General features: G+C 31.6%; 1 protein-coding gene across 1 annotated transcript in view; it reads left to right on the forward strand.

Moving 5' to 3' along the window:
* Positions 1-871: 871 nt before the first annotated feature.
* Positions 872-18182, forward strand: part of LOC129225574 (uncharacterized) — a 243051-nt gene continuing 225740 nt past the window's right edge. The window contains exon 1 of the mRNA XM_054860022.1: positions 872-952. The gene's annotated coding sequence lies outside the window, so the exon portion shown is untranslated. The remainder of the gene's footprint in view (positions 953-18182) is intronic.

Genomic DNA, 18182 nt, shown 5'->3' on the forward strand with positions numbered 1-18182 from the left:
AGATATAGAAGAAAGTTTCGTAATGGCCACAACATACTAGTTTAATTTGTTTAGCGTTTATTCAATTATGATATCATTAAATGAAAGTCAAAAAGAAATATTGTGCATTCTGGTAGAATAACGTAACGTGACCGATGACATGTTCGAGAAGCATCATCGGATCGATCGTGCATGCCGTATCGGGGCGACGGAAAGTGATCCGTCCAGAGAGATCGGCAGGCAGTGCGATCCCTCCCGCATCCGGAGGACGCGAAGGTTGAGGTCACTGGCGGGCGGGTTGGCGACGGCGGCGCTCGCCAAGGCGGCCCTGGGGGCGAGCCGCGGCGCGGCGGCCCGAGATGGTTGGCGTCGGCTCCTCGGCCATGTCGTGCCCGGGCAGCAGCTCGACGATGGGGCCCGGTGGCGCGGGCTTCGGCGGGGCGCCGCCGCGGACCCCGCTCGTCATCGCGTGTGGGACCGCGTAGCGGCGCGCGTCGCTGCCATGAATAGCGCTGCCGTGATCGGCCGGCAACTGCGGCAACAGCAGACGACGACAGCAGGCCGAACCTCGGGACCGCTGCAACCGCCGTCCCCGCACAAGGGTCGGCCGCGGACGCCGTCCCATCAGCCACATCACCACCACCCGCAACTGCCATCCCCGCCAGCGGCGACTCAGCAGCTGCAGCCACCCCAGCAGCACAAGGACCAAAACAAGCAGCAGCAGAAGCCAAAAGGTACACCGACAACACGTCCCCACCCCAGCCGGATATAAGCCCTTTGCCCCGTGTGTGTGTGCCAGCCCCGGATATCTTGTGTTGTGATTCGTGTGTGCATTGACTCTGGATCACTCACAGCTAATTGCCTTAAGTTTTGCCCCCTAAAGGTAAAAAATTCCTCGAATCCGAGGCCGATGCATGGATTAAAGCAGCATGGATAGCTAGCTCACTAAAGCCTAGTTAGACAGATAAATCAGGTAAAAACAGTGGATGAAAGCATCTCTTGTATACCGCCTGGACACTTTTTCAATCATTTCTTATCTTTTTTTGGTACATCACTCTGCTAGTGTGCATGAAATCGTAGTTCCTTTTCAGCCAAATATTAGGTTCGACTTATAACACAGTCCTGTGACCGTCCATACATAATTAGAGATTCATTTTACATTTAGTGTACTCCACCACTCGGCAAAAAGAAACAAATAGTACAAACAGGCTAGTTAATATACAATTAATATTTTCAGAAAAGTCGATCCCGAGGAATATACTATTTCATTGACTCATTACAATCTCATTTAAAATTAATTCTACCACAATCTCAGTTTCTTTTCCCTTTGTTTCCTCAAAATTTAACTATTTATCGCTGTTCCAGAACAACTAAAAATGCCTTCAGAAAAGTTGCTCCTATTACTTGAGCTAAATATTAATCTCAGTCTTTGTTTGTTTCAAAGTTGATGTAGCTTAATGTTACAAAAACCGGTTTACCCTTTTAATTTTTCTTAAATTCCAAACAGAGACATTTGCGTTTAAAGGTTTGATTTAATTTACGTCTGAATTGTTGTCTGAAGCAAAACAAGCCAAGGGTTTTCACTCAAGGTTTTCACTTCATATAGAAATTGAGACAACTTCCAATAGTTAATAAATACATTTTAACCTGCTGATGAAATATTTTAACTACTTTCTACTACAAGTGAAAAAAAATAGGAAAAGAGAGTTTTTCAGATGTTTTTAAATTAACAAAGATTTAAAAATACCAGACAATAAAACTGCTTATTCTTATATATATATATATATATATATATATATATATATATATATATATATATATATATATATATATATATATATATATATATATATATATATATATATATATATATATATATATATATATATATATATATATATATGTAAAAAAGTAACTACTGCATCAAAAAAATTAATTAATCAATAAATAAATAAAATAAAATAAGTTAACAATCTTTTAGTTCAACTCAATTTTCATAATTCGTTTTGAAATCTAAAGACTATTGTTCGAGTTAACTCCAAATACTGTTTCTTTAAACTAATCAGCAAGAAAATATAGCTTTTGGGCATTAAATTATTACACATTCAATTCACGGCGGTAAGATACACGAAAAACAATCTAAATGATTAGTTAGGCTAAGAAGTCTATTAGTAAATGCTTTATCACGTTGATATTTTTGTAAAAGCGTGAGAAGATCAGAAAACTTAAATCAATAGCATATGGGTAAATTACTTTCATATCTGAAACAAAAGTCAGAGAGTAATCTAAGTCATTAAACTACATATTGTGTTCAGTCAACGAAAAGTTTTACTTTTAAAGATTTGTTAAATATCAATAGCAAAAAGCTCTTTTGAAGTTAAACTGCTTTTAATAAAAGCAACAATTAGGTTCTAACTTTAATTTTAAATGCAGTTATATGCTACAGTACAAAATTTCAAAATCACGAAAATTCCAACTTAGAACTATATTAGTGTGGACATGAATATTAAATACATTTTCCTTTAAAAAAAGGAAAAATCATAGAAATTATTTGTATGTTTTAACTGCCGCCGAATAAAATTTATACACTTGGAGTAGTTTAGCATTGCACAAACCACAAATAGTTTAGTTACCTTAGGTATTTAACGAATGAGTGAGAAAATGTAGTAGACTATTATTGCACTGGTTTCATTGTTTGACTTTAAGTGTAGAGTAGTATAGTATTCCACAAACTACTAACCCACAGCATATGTAGGTTACAAATAGAAATTAATTGAAAGTAATAATACACGTTGGTTCTTAAACTAAGTTTAAGTATAATAAATTTTGCAATTGGATAATCTTGTAACGAGTAAATGTAAGAGCACATGCTTTAGCACTAGTAAGCTCGACTTTATGACACAAGGGAAACAAATTTCATTTAATGTTGTAACATAATCTCTATAATCTGCGTATAACATCATGCTTCATATGTGAAAATTTAGGGTAATCTCAATGTCTGTAAATATTTTAAAACCTTATAATTATTGAATTATTTACAATAAAATGATGTGTTTGCATAGACATGCCCAGAAGTACGGGGACACACGAACAAACGAAACACACGAACTTCACAACGAAAAAAAGAAAAAAAAAAAAGAAAAAATAATTATTAGTGATATATTTGACCAAAAAGATAGCACTGAAACTTAATTGAAGAAATAGTATAAATGTATAGCTCATTTTGATCGATAAAAGCGTTTCAATATTACAGCTATTTAATGTGCCATCATTGAAAATTACCGCCGTCAAACGATTTAAAACTCCCTGCACTGTGTTAAAAGTTATTTCAGAGGGTATAACTAAGACATGGTGGCAGATAACTTTTTTACCTAGATCAAAAAATTAGGACAATCTTTATACACGCGACTTTAAATATCTCCAAAGCTAGAAGTCACAAAGCGTTACGACCTGGACACCTTGGAGGCTATTCTCTCATTTTGTAAAAGTTTTACTAATAAGCTTTACTGCGCAAAAATAGCATTTCTAAATACATGTTTAAGGTAAAATTTTACAGTCATCCATTTTAAATTCAGATTCTTGAATGTTTGAAGATCGCTTTTGCAAAAGCGTTTCTTAAGCACCATCAAAACATCATCTCGAGAGTCTAGGTAATACACGATTAGTAGTCTGCTTCTTTCACGTATGATAAGATTGTATTTTACATAAAACACAAGCACCACCTTTGGCAAAAATTGAATTATTGTATTATTTTTTCCATTATAAACAAAATTTCCCGTGCTTATATATATATATATATATATATATATATATATATATATATATATATATATATATATATATATATATATATATATATAGGCATTATGTCTCAAAGGTGGTTTTCAAAAAAGGATTTTTGTAAAAAATCAATTTAATTCGTTTTTTTTATGCGCATCGCTTCGATGCATATCATCCCGAAACGGAGATCTATTTATTGGCTTAGTTGATTAAAGTCGCGCTAATAATTCGATGGGTTTGAGTTCGAATTTCCAACGGTCAACGAATACCGTTTTTGTGTTAAAGATTCTTCGAATAAATAAATAAATTAATAAAAAAATAAATAAATAAAAATAATAATAATAATTATTCGGAAGGCAATACATCAAAACAAGACAGTAATTTTAGCATTGTAAATCGCAGTACAATTTCTTACAAGTAAGAGGCATCGATTTCAATGTATTTTGATGTTTTACTACGGACTGCTTTAGTGTATAGCATCTCGAGATGGAGGCCCATTAGCAGAATTAATGCAGGGGGGGGGGAGATGCAAAGGGGTGTAAGTTCGAGTAAAACGCTCTTATAGTTCAGATCCCATGTACGCGCTTTCATTGGAATTTTTTTCTAAATCATGCTGTTTAGCAGCATCCACCACAGTCACTAGTAATATCTCTTGTCCTAAAATAGAGGAGAGGTTCTCCTACTATTTGTATTGATTATCTCCAAATATTTAATTTTGACGAAGAAATCGCTTTGCTTCTCACTGCCTGAATTAGTAAGAGCGTTCTGCAAATAACTTGAAAGACCTGGGATCGATCCTTTCGCAGGTCTGAAATTGTAGCTTTTGAATGACCAATTTTCTTCAGCTAAATTTCTTCTTCCAAATTTCTATGAACATCATCTCATTTCATTGGAGGCAGGATTCAAAACCATAGTTCTACTGTTGCATTGAAATTAAAAGAAACAACAACAACAACATATTTCAACATAATAAGTCGCATATACCGGCAGTTCCGCTTTAACCTGCAAGACCTCTATTTTCGCAACCGTTAGTCATAGATGCATACTCCCAATTGCAAAAATGTTCAAAATCAGATGCGGAGTTAATACATATATTGAAATTTTGAAGCACAAATTAAAATGAATCAATAAATACAAAATATAACTTTTTATTCGGGCCCTAGGTCCCCTAACTTATCTGTAGAGAAATAATCTCCACTGAAAACTATTACTGACACAAAAAACTTGACATTTGTGCAAACTCGAGGAGATATTCCAGTTCAAAGTTTTAAGGGACCATACCGAAAATAAGATTGGAACTTATCGCCCATTCAGAAGAATTACAGGTTGTCAAAGTAAAAAAAAAAAAAAAAAAAAAAAAACAAGGTATTTATATTTTTTTATTGCTATTGAAAAATTCATGCAAGTATTATGCCGTGATACGTAAAAACACACTACAAAACCTCGAACATTTTGAAAAATCACTCTGCACACATATAATCTTTAACACTTGTTAACTGCTATATTTTCCTCCAAAAGGTGTTGTTGACGGCGAGCGTAAAGTGGTTTAAGTCACAAAACGCTGCGTTTCGTACCTCGGTGAACATTGGCAGTACTAATTTCAAACTTTTTGTGTTGGAATTGTTTTTTAATGGATATTATTTCCCTAAATATAAGTTAAGGGACCTGGGGCCCGTATAAAAAGATAAATTTTGTATTTTTTGAAATATTTTTATTGTTACTTTAAACTTTTAATATCTTAACTCTGCATGTGGTTTTGAAATTTTTGAAACTGGTAGTATACATCTAGGACTAACGGTTGCGAAAATGAAGGTCTTGCAGGTTAAAACGGAACACCCTGTATATTATTTCTCAAAGGTATTTTGTGTGGGTAAGTCATAACGTTTTTAATACTTCATCAAATTTTAAAAGTAAAACATCATTTATAAAATTGTTCACCGCTATCCGCCGAAAATAAACAAGCAAGGCACATTTTTGCTGTTATTTTTTTAAAAAAAAAAACAACTTAAAACCAGAACTTTAAATTCTGTCTATTGAGCACGAACACACACAGTAGTACCTGCATTAAAGCACAGGAACAGGATGGAAATGTCTGAGCAAGAAACATTGAATTTAAATTAAATAAATACCTTTGAGCTGAAAAGTAAAATAAGAAATATCTATAACAACGTCAAAACGCACAAATTGCAGATTACTGCAGACACATGTTTCGGCGTTATAAGGAATGCCTTTTTCAATGCAAAAAAAAATGAGCTTATGAAATTAAGCTAATACTTTTGGCCTACTCTGTATTATAAAAATATTTTGAAAAAAACTGTTAAAATCTGTTAATCTGTTAATAAAATCTGTTAAAACTGTAAAAACGATTCAGAAACGTTGCTGGAAAATAATAGGCAGCTGATGTGCCCAATTTCAGCCAGTAACATACCTTGCAAAAACCAGAAACGTTCCTGGAAAATAATAGGCAGCTGATGTGCCCAATTTCAGCCAGTAACATACCTTGCAAAAACCAGAAACGTTCCTGGAAAATAATAGGCAGCTGATGTGCCCAATTTCAGCCAGTAACATACCTTGCAAAAACCAGGAACGTTTTCAGATAAAAGTCAGTAACCTCTCTGAAGTTATCCTTGAAACTTTCTGAATTATTGGAAAATCTCCCCTGTTAAAGCCAATCATGTCTCAGGAAACTTCTAGAAAAATTACGTAGGTTTAATGTTATTGACTACAGCTTTCTTGATTTACCAAGAAAGCTCCAGAAGCATTAGAGCAACCATGGCCAAAACACGCGAAAATTGCAAGCAAGAACCAAGCATAGTCCTGCCTGCAATCCCTGCTTCGCAAAGCTGCAACTGTCCAGTGACTTATTTGTTCCCTTTGGAAACTTAGTTAATCCAAACAGTCCGTACTCAAGCTAAAGCCCATACACTTAATAAACACACTCAGTCAATCTTTAAACTGGTAGAAAAAAATAGTTATCACACCAGTGGAAAGTCTGCATTCGTGCATCTGTTAGCAATTTAGGAAACTTTTTGACGAAGATACTGGATTTTATGGGGAAATAGGTCAAAACCTCTGAAATCCCGAAACGTTACGCGGAAGTAACCAGTAAAGTTTCGGAACTTTTTTACAATGTAGTGCATATTTGGTATTGCCTTTAACATATCTAAAAATTCAGTAAAGGTATTTGAATCTATTTCATTTCATGAAACATGTCATTAGTCAAACTGGATTTTGTAGTTTCAAAATAAAAAAAAAGTTACAAGAAGATTATAAAGAACTAATCAAGCCTCCTTTCCCCACCATCGGTTTTATAACTAGTTTTTGGATTGATTCCACCTCAAATTGTTTCATACAATCCTTTTCTTTAGCTGAAGCAATTATTTCAAAGCAATTCATATTGATGCAATCCAAAACTAAACCAATTACTTGATCTAAAATAAATTGAACCTTATTGTCTCAGTATTATAACATTAAATCTTAGTTGTGAGTTCCATGTATGGAGCTTTTACATTGACAAAGGCATTATATTGAAGCATAGTGTTTCAATATGTAAGTGAACAAGCGAAAGAACAATAAAAGTAAAACAGAATAACGAAGGGTAAATAAATAAAATAATAAAATTTATGTCCCTAAAATAAATTTTAGAATGAATGGGTAAAGAAGAATTTCGTTGAAAATTACACGAGTCTACTTTCTCGGCGTATCAGCATCCTTTTTCTAACTACAACTGTACCCCAATCTCTCAACCAGTTGAGACTCCACATTATTTGAAAATTTGATTTTCAGCATTTAAACCAGTTTTAAAAACAAGTGTCTCTTTTATGTTACCTCCCCTCAATTTGTATAAAATTGTACCGAATTCAAACTCTGAAACTGTTAGCGTCAGCAAATTGTAAGAATGTTTGAAATTTTGAACCTCAATAGGTAAAAATACAAACAAAGTGCGTAAGAATTATTTTGTTAGAATACTATAGCAAAAGCACTTAATTTTAATTAGGAAAATATCATTAAAATTAAATATTTTATTTCCATTAGAAAATTATTCATCTTGTCATTGTAGAAGGAAAAAATATTCATTAAAATATGAATGAGCATAAAAAAACTCACAATTTAATGATAATAGATCAATAATAAATTAAGTCCCCTGCTCGTATACAATCCAGAGAGTGTTTGATTCGAATTGATTTAGTCACTGAAAAAATGTTAGTTATAGACACACAGGTAAATTGGAAAAATGAACAGAGAGACAAACCGAAAGTCGAAATTTTCTCTTATACCAAAGTCTTATTAAAAATTTACAGAAAAAAAAAACCTTTAACAAGTTTTTTTTCTCGATTTCTTTTTTTAAGTTGCTAAAACATTAATCAAATGAAATTATTCATTTCTAAAATTTAAAAAAAAAATAAAAACTTCTACTGGAAAATAGTTTAACTAATAATATGCTTGTTCTGGAAAAAGAACAAATTTATCCAGTGCTGATTTTTGGCGACAGCAGAATATATTGAAATAGCAGTCGTTTATTCGGTAATATAATTACGAAATTTAACTGTTAAATCGTTCCAAGAAAAGTATTAATAACTTGAAAGTAAGGTAAAAGAATTAATTTCTCTGAAGCGATTTATGTTAAAAATAAAATAGTTTGCGGTAATTTTATTTTGTGAGATAAACAACACACTTTAATTTCTCATAAACATTAAGCTGATCGTGATTGCTAGGCTGTTTAAGATTAAACGGCTCTACTTTCGCCTGTATATAGGGGAAAAAAAGCTTGCTTGAATAGTTTAAAATATTCGTAAAATGTTTAAATTGAAAAAAAAAACCCTATTATAAGCATGTTCTACCTCAAAACTTCTTTATGCCTACGTACCGTTAAAGTCAATAATGCATTAAGATAGGAAATTATAACAAGTTATAGTTTTAAAATAAAGCCTAGAGCTATAATTTTTTAACTGCCCAAAATTGAAGAAAAAACCGTTTAGTGAAAAAAAAAGGAGATTGAGGTGCTTCTTCTTCAAACAGGTTTCTCCACTTTTTTTTGGGGGGGGGGGGGGCTTACAACCAAAAATTGTTTTTCTGAACCAGACTACTCCCAGGAAGGTTTTTTTTTGTGCCGGGGGGGAGTTGGAGGGAGAGCAGAAACCATTCTACCTCTGAAACCTACTCTCAAGTTTTTAAAGTAAAGTATTTTATTCAAAAATAATTTTGAATAATGTTTTTGTTTGGGATGTTTTTACATGTTAAGCATTCTTAATTCAACCTTCTTTCATACTTTCAGTTAATCGCTTCTTTTTGTTGCTTACTTTTACTGATAAATAAGCCGAAAATCACAATGCTTACATAATTTTCAATAAAACAAACTCATTAATTTAAATATATAAAGGTAAATAAATATTGCAGAGCAAATATGATATCAACTCGTTTTTTGTTGTCTTATTTTTATCCTAAAATATTTGTTTGTAAAACAATGTTATTACACAAAACTATTTTAAATGACTTGCTGTTTAGCCCTTTTTTTGTTTGTTGGAGGAAAAACCCTTAAATAATGATATTTATGTATACATAATTTATTTTCAAAATTGAAATCTGTTATTATGAGGGGAATGTGGAGCAAAGTAAAATAGCAGGACAAATCGAAATGGTGAAGTGTTTGCTATGTTTTTAGTGCCACATATCCAGTAATATTTTAATCATGTATTACCATATGTATACTATTCTAGTCCCCAAAAAGTTATCTCTAAAGACCAAAGATATGATAATACAAGCAATTTTGAAAAATGGAAACTCATTTTGCTTTCATAAAATGACAAAGTTCTTGTTATTAACATTTTAAATATTAATTGGGACCTACTGATATTCGGTGCAGTACTTATTTATTTAATACTAGTGGTATCCGCACGGCTTTACCCGTTATAGAAAATTAAAAGGTCTTTTGGTTCGCCTGTATATTTACATATAATGTATGGTGAATTTTCTCGCCAATTGGCTTGGTTACGGTTTCACGTAATGATAATTTCGTTTTTTTCTCGTCCATCTTATGAGAAGTTGTTCTTAAAATTGGAATAGAAAAAGAACCACATCGAATTTTCGAAAAATCGCTTCAAGGTGCACACCCCCATGCTACAAACTAACTTTGTGCCAAATTTCATGAAAATCGGCAGAACGGTCTAGGCGCTATGCGCGTCACAGAGATCCGGACAGACAGAGATCCTGACAGACTTTCAGCTTTATTATTAGTAAAGATTAAGCTAGTTTTTATTTTAAATGTTTTATGCAATTTGTCAAGTGTATGTGGGGCAAAGTGGATGGGGCAAAATGAAATAGTTCATTTCCTTCACTTATCCAGTAACTAAAAAAAATAATTACGTAATCATTTCCTAATTGATTCATTTTCATTCCTTTATTTAATAATTCACCTATTTAAGCATTCAGTCACTATTTTACCTATTCATTTATTAATTCTCATATGTTAATCAATTAATTTATTTATTCATACAAATATTTTTTCATTACCTATTCATTGATTTATTCATTCATTTGATCAAAAACATTTATAGTAATCGAATAAGAAAAATTTCATTAGAAAAATATTGTTTTTCACTTTGCCCCATAAATTTTTAAAGTGAAAAATTTCCACTTTTTTTTAGAGGTACAAACTTTCATTCAAGAATAAAAAATAAATGCTTCAATGCAAATTTTATTATAAAGTACATTGTTCTTTATGTACTGTAATTTTCAAAATAAATTTCCCATTTGTTCATTTTGAAAAAAGTAAGTTATCTTAACTATTTCACTTTGCCCCACATTCTCCTACATAAAAATTGTTGTCTTTGTTGCTATTATTAACCCCAGATGGTATAGCTTATCTACACCATCTCCATAAAGCCAAAAATCTCCAAAAAGTCCAGAAAAAAAACTAATAATTTGATTAATAAAACTTTCATGAATTATTTGAATACAATATTGGATTAGATCAAATATTTACTAAACTCCTACTTTTTCAAGCAAGTTTTTGCTAATCTTAAACAATGTCCTTTCGAACACCTCGTCAAGAAGTTGCAAATTTGTTTGTTGTCCTAGGACAGTGGTATAAAGGGTTTTCTCAAAAAATCTTCAAATAAAGTATTCTGTATGTAGTTAGTGAAGGATTTTCTGAATCAGCCAGGAAGTCAAATGTATCAACTACAAGACCATCTGTACTAATTAAAAGATCAGATTGAAACACCTTCTGCTTAACTAATGTCTCCCTTTAGAATACACATGGTCGTAAATGGGAGAAGCTTGAATTTAGATACCGAAATCAGTCTTCCTTGTTTCTAGAACATTTATGGAAAATAACGATCTTTAAGCTAATTACAACGTTCTTAAGCGTTCTTTTAATCAAAGTAACTCGAATTCCTCGTTTTTGGACAATGTACTTAATAAGACAACGAAAATTGCAATGCTTAATAAATTGTGACATTGCTTTGTTATCAAAACAAAGTTGATATCTGCGTAAAAACAGTGGAGCAGATGTAACCAGTAAATGAGCAGCTCTTAATTCATTTTTTTTTTAAATAAGGTTTCATACGTTTTGTTATAGATGAAATGGAAGTAGTATCTTTCTTTTATACATTTCCAAAAAGGAAACGACTAGACAATACTGTGTTTGTCTACTAATTTGGAGAGTTCAGTTCATTCACTGAACTGATGCATTTTATTTCATTTCAACCACCAAAAACATTTGCCGCAGAACTCGAAATATTTTAAAATAATTAGGAGTATAAATTAAAATGTTTTTACTTTCATTTGCGATGTTTTTATTGTCATGGCAAATGATGAATTGGTTTACTTCCGAAATTTTAAAAGTATTTCTTTTTCTGAAAGAGCGTGCTTAAAAACATAGGATTTAATCATTTTTAAAATAATTTGAAAAAGTTTAATATTTTTTTAACAACTATTTTCATTAGTGCGCAGATTCAATTTCATTTTTTTGCACTTTACATGACATCACAAGTGATGAAAAGCCATTCATTGATGCCATTAGCGCAGAGCCCAATATTGAATTCCCTTCTTTACTCACATGTACTGGGAATCATATGGTTGATAGCAAGCGCAAAGCGGAATATTTAAATCGCTTCTTGATTATTATATCGTAGAAATGCAGTAGACAGCAAGCGTAAGCATTCACAGCGCATTGAAGTAGCGCGCCAAAATTCATAAATTGGCGTACATTTAAAAAAAAAAAATATATTAAACGTTGGGAAAATAAGTTTTTTCTCACTCCATGTTATTTTTTCGGCTTATTCTATCAATTTCTGTGATTAAAAGTAGTACTTTTGACTTAAGGAAACAAACCCATTATTAATATCTGTTTAATTTTCTTATGATTAAAATTTTTATAAATTTTCATTGAATTCAGGATTAAAAAAATTAAAAGACTTGATTAAAATAATTTATTATATCTATTTCTTGCAAAATTTATACAATGGAGATTCAAAATGTTTTTTTATTACAATTTCAGATAAGAGTAGTTAAACTTTTCATAATTAATTAATTTTTTGTGAACAAATTACTGCCTTGTATTCAGTTTAGCTCTAATTTCAAAGTAAATGTTGTTAAATATACTGCGCAATTTAAATTAAATAGATCAAAAGTACCCGGTTAAACTGCCAACATTGTGCGAGCATAAGAGTTAAGTGTCAGATTAGTTTAACTTTTTATAAATGATATGTTTTGTCTCAGTACTTTTCCTGCTTTGACGAGCATGCGAAAACAGCTCTGTTTTCAAATTTTTTTTTTTAAATCTAATTAAGGAAACATTTTGGCAAGGTGATTTTTTGTGACTACAAATACACATATGAATGTACAATGTAGTATCTTTAAATTGATTTTTCATTGAAAATAATTCGGACTATGATGCAATAGGAATATGATTTTCCTCCAGATCGCGGAAAGTTAATATATTGCTCGGCCGAGGATTCTGAATTAAATAATGCGCTTATACTTTTAATGCTGTCAAACAATTTATTCTTTGTTATTTCTTTTGAAATTATAATTGACTTCGTTTTTTGTGTAATGGTCGTAAATATATTGAAAGGCTGCATTCAAATTATTGAAGAGGAAAAAGGTTTTTTTTTGTTTACATTGTTTAGTAAGTTTTTTATGAACGCAGGGGGGGGGGGGGAGGGAGTCGTTTCAGAAATTTTTAAAGAATTTTTCTCTGAAAGAGCATGTTTAAAAATTTCGGATTTGATCATTTAAAAAATAATTTGACAAAGTTAAATATTTTTTAAACAATTATTTTAATCTGTGCGCAGATTCAATTTTATTTTTTACGCTTCTGCACATGACTCACAAGTGATGAAATGCCATTCATTGATGCCATTAGCTTAGAGCACAATCTTTAGTTCGCTTCTTTACTCACAGGTACTTGCAACGATATGGTTGATACCAAGCGTAGAACGCAGTATTTAATGCACTTCTTAATTATTATATCGTGGAAATGCGGTAGACAGCACGTGTAAACATTTTTCAAATATTGTCTTTAAAATACTTCTAGTAAACTCATACCAAAATGTGCAGATACTTATTTGAAGCGCTTTTCACCTGTGATGAAAGTAAACAGTTAGTTAAAAACGCATTTAAAGTTGTTTTGGCTATTTTTATATCATGTCCTGTAATTTTTGATGTCCGTAGAAAATGTCCACCATAGTTGTTTTGAAAAATTATCTAAATGTTCTTAATTTTTTATATTTAAAACTTCTTCTGCATGGAATGTTAAACTTAGCTCACTTCGTGGGATTTTTCAATAGTAGCATAATGACTTGAATCACACTTTTATTAGGCTCTCGAATGTAGCATGAAATATTCATTATGTAGTTTTTTTTTTTTTTTTGCTCTTAAAATTATCATTGTTAAATTTCCTTTTCAAAGATACTGTTTTCAAGAGTTATAACTGATGATAATAATTTTTATATCTTATAAATGATATTTTTTGAAAATGATATTTTATGTCAATGTATTAAGTGTTTATAAAGTTTCATGTACATAAATATAAATGCATTGGAAATTATTTTTGTGTTTTACGCAAATTATATGTAAAAAAAGAAAAAAAATCACGTTTTTAGAGTAAAATAGTGATTGATAAACGACTTATGCGAAAGAAAACCAATGAAAGACAATTTGCATGAAGTTTTCTATTTATAAATGAGATTTAAAATTACTGGGATGTGAAATAAGAATCTTTCTGTTTGGAGAAAAAATCCACTAGATCTGTAGAACTTTTTCTTTCTTACGAAATAGGAAATTTCTCATTTTGGGAAAATATACACTATATCCGTGGAATTAATGCTTTTACAACAATAAATTTAAAAATAATAATAAAATATGAATTTCGTTTTTATTATAACTCCGTAAAGTAAGTAAATATTTTGAATCCGTTTTGAAAGAAATTAAAAGAAAATGACTAGGTCGACATGCGTATCATTTATGTTTCAATATTCTTTTTAATCTCAATCCTGATGTAAGGGAGTTAGTAAAATAGGAAACATTTTCTGAAGAATATGAAACTGGTATGATGTGGCCATCACAAAACTTTCTTCTATATCGTTCTGGTGAATTCTGATCGCTTTCCATGCCTGACGAGAAAGCAATATTAACAGAAAAAATAAAATTATACACAGAAAACTTGACGATCGTCCCAATTTTCGAATTGTGGCAAAAGCAAAGCAAAGAGAGAAAATTGCAAAATTATTTTCAAAGACTTGCTTGGATTAATTACAAATATTTTATTTTTTAACAAACATAAGATGGCAACAGGTAAAAATTTTAAATCATTAAGATAATATTTTGGATTATTTCCCAAAAATTAAAATCACGCGAAATATACGCAGACGACAGTCTATTACGCTTTATCTTTCTTATTCGCAACTCCAACAAACTATTCGCAACTCCAGCGCTCGAACACGCTACCTTGCGGTGATTTTACAAAAATGCCGAAAAAACTAAAACATTGCCACATTGCGTTCCATGTGTGTCTGTTGACATAAACACAGGCAGTTTGTTAGGAGTATTTATTAACGCATTCGATGTGTCTTAGATTGATTTCAGCAATAGAAATTGTTTCGTCCCTTAAAGGTATTCTCGATCTTTCTCAAAATAATGTTAGTTTTCATTATTTCCCTCTAAAAAGTGTGATGATTGTCGTAAATGGCGGAAGCGTAAACACAAGATAACTCTGGGTTAACAAACTTCGCATTTGCTCCGTTCGATGCATTTTTTTTTAAAGAGGATTAACGGTATACCAGGTAAGTTTTTTAAAAATTGTTTTGGGTGAATTTGTAAGAGTACGGTTTTTTTTTTAAATCTGAAGTGCGAAAGAAGGATTTGATAACATTAGCAGAAGAATTAGGGCTTTCATCTCCGCCTAGTTTAAAAATAAGTAATTTAACCTACCTAATTTTACTGCAGCATTTAGTTGGAATGGACAGTATGCAAAATTTTTTCTCGAATATATTATCCTAGAACGAAATGAAAAATGTTTAACGCTGACAATTTTCCTCGCCAAAATAGTGGGATTATAGTTTAGGGTTATAGTTTTAGTATTGTGCGAGCAAAGAACATTTGGCGAGATTTCGTATGTCAGTTAAACCATATTTATTTTTTTTATCATGAGTGGAATAAAATGGTAGAAAGATTACAGAATTCGATAAGTTTAAAGAAATAATGTTAGATCAATTGAAAAGAAAACTACCATCATAGATCCGTGAGGATGTTGTTGATGATTTGCATGGCATGACATAATTAAATTATAACGCAGAAATTAGAAAAAATACGAAACGGAAAATTTTTAAATTAACCGATTCGGCAATTTGAGAAAAATAACTCAGCTGCAAATGCAAAAACAATTAGCACTAGCCAAGCAAGTCAAAGAAGTATCGTCTTCTTTTGATAATAATTCGTAATGTCATATAATTAAACTATCTAGCCCTTAATTAATATTATTGTCAGGCCACAATTATTATTTAGTTTTATCAAGAATTGATAAATATCGAATTCAACATCGTGGAAATGGCTGCTTAGAACTACGTAATTTGCATTAATTTTTGACGTTTAGTAATGCTTCTTGAATTCTCATTTCTTTCTATGTGGATCAGAATATCCACCAGACTTGGACAATTAATTTGAAAAGAATAAAGCGAAAAAAATCATGCATCCGAACAAAATTTACTAGGCTTTTGTTTTACCTTTTTCATCCGCTATTCGGCGGCGGCTGCAGTGCCTCCTATAGTTTATTGGAGTTGCGAATAGGGAGCACTGCAGCCACCGTCTAATGGCGGATGAAAAAGGTAAAAACAAACGCATGCCGTAGCGTAGAAAATACTAAATAAGCCTAGTAATTATTGTTTGTATGCATGATTTTTTCCCTTTATTCTTTTTGAATTATTATTATTTTTTAAATCTTGTGGATATTCTGGACCACGTAGAAAGCAATGAGAATTCCAGAAGCACTACTAAACGTCAGAAATTAATGCAAATTACGTAGTTCGTAGCTCTAAGCAGCCATTTCCACGATGTTGAATTCGCTATTTATCAATTCTTGATAGAAGTACATTTTCATTGTGGCCATAAAGACTGACAAGAATAACAATTAATGCTAGATAATTTAATTATATGGCATTACGAATTATTATCAAAAAAAAAATAAAATGAGACTTATTTGCCTTGCTTGGCTAGCGCTAATTGTTTTGAATTTGTAGCTGAGTTGTTTTTCTAAAATTGCCGAATCGGTTAATTTTAAATTTTTCTGTTTCGTATGTTTCTAATTTCTGAATTATGATTTAATTCTGTCATGCTATGCAAATCATCAGCAAAATTCGCACGGATGTATGGTGATGGTTTTCTTTTTAATTGATCTACCATTATTTCTTTTAACTTAGTGAATTCTGTATTCTTTCTAACATTTTATTATACACATGATAAAAAATAAAAATGGTTTAACGGAAGAATAACGGAAACCGGGTCACGCAATAAATATTTCATTCTGGCAACCCGCTACCTTAACTTTGGCGACGGAGCAATTTCGGCAACCCTACACCAAAGCTTATTTGCTATTCGTTTGGCCAATCAACCATTTCAGAGTTCAGAACACAAAATTGTAATTTACTTGTCTACTAAATATTTTTATTTTAATTCCATAGAATAATATTTTTAATTTCCTCAAAGGTGATCTTTTTCTGAAAAACTAGCAACATATACTGATGTTTCTTCAATTTTTAGATCTTAGAAACATTTTATAAAATTTTACATCGTGGAATATTTGTCAATTTAACTATTTTAAATTAGAGATTTAAAAACTAGTTATTCATATCTTTAGATACTTTTTTGGAATTTGTTTGCAGTGTAATTTCCTTCGTGTTTTATTGTTCCATCTTCAATTTAAAATTCATTACTTATCATGATAACTTATTCAGTAAGTTTGAATTTAAATTTCAGTTCTAACGTTCTCTGGATGGATCCTTTGATATGATTTAACTCATTTAGTTGATCGTTTTAAGTTTTAATTGAACATTAAGTTTACTTAAGGGCTTTTTCTATTTATTGACAAACTATTCCAGTCTGATTTCGTTTTTTATCCAACTTTTAATGTTGTTAAATTTGAGAAATGTATGTTTTATCTTTATGTTCCTAAGGAAATCAAAAGTAAAAAGTGCAACATCATTTTTGTCATGCACCTTTTCATTTTATGCGCTTGATCTTCACACCACTGATTATGGTTAACATCTTGAAAAAAATTACCTCTCTGCCTATTCTGCAAACTTAATTTTAAAATAAGAAAATTAATAAAGTTCTATAAAAAAATAGGCTTTATGATATGTTTCTGCATATTTTGCTATATTTTCATCATTTAAAAATGAAAAAAGAATTTTGTAACTTTTTTGAGCAATCACGATTGCTTATTGCTTTCATTTGACTGTTTTGAGGTCCTATGATTTTATTTTCCCACCAGCACCCTCTGCAGCATCACCGTCGACCGGCCGCCTCACGATGTTGCTCCTCTAGCGAAAACCGTCTCCAAGTTGCGTCAATATCCTACACTTACACTCATACATACACGCACGCACACACACACACAAACACATACATACGCCTACACACATACACAAACACATACTCACAAACACAAATACCCCCTACACACAAACACATAAACACACACGCCTGGGTCATTCCATACCGATTCAACGGATGAGTGCGCTCGACCATTTTTAATTTTTTTGAAACTGATATCCCAAAAAGATGCATATGAATGATGTTTAAAATTACTTTTATTTTTTCTCTAACCTTAACCCTTGATTCTTTAGGGGTCATCAAAAGTGATTTTCGCAGCCAAAAAGGGGACTTTTAGACCTTTGCATTTTGGCCAAAATCTATTTGAATTACAT

The sequence above is a fragment of the Uloborus diversus genome, chromosome 7 (genome assembly GCF_026930045.1).
Source record: "Uloborus diversus isolate 005 chromosome 7, Udiv.v.3.1, whole genome shotgun sequence".
Taxonomy (NCBI): Eukaryota; Metazoa; Arthropoda; class Arachnida; order Araneae; family Uloboridae; genus Uloborus; species Uloborus diversus.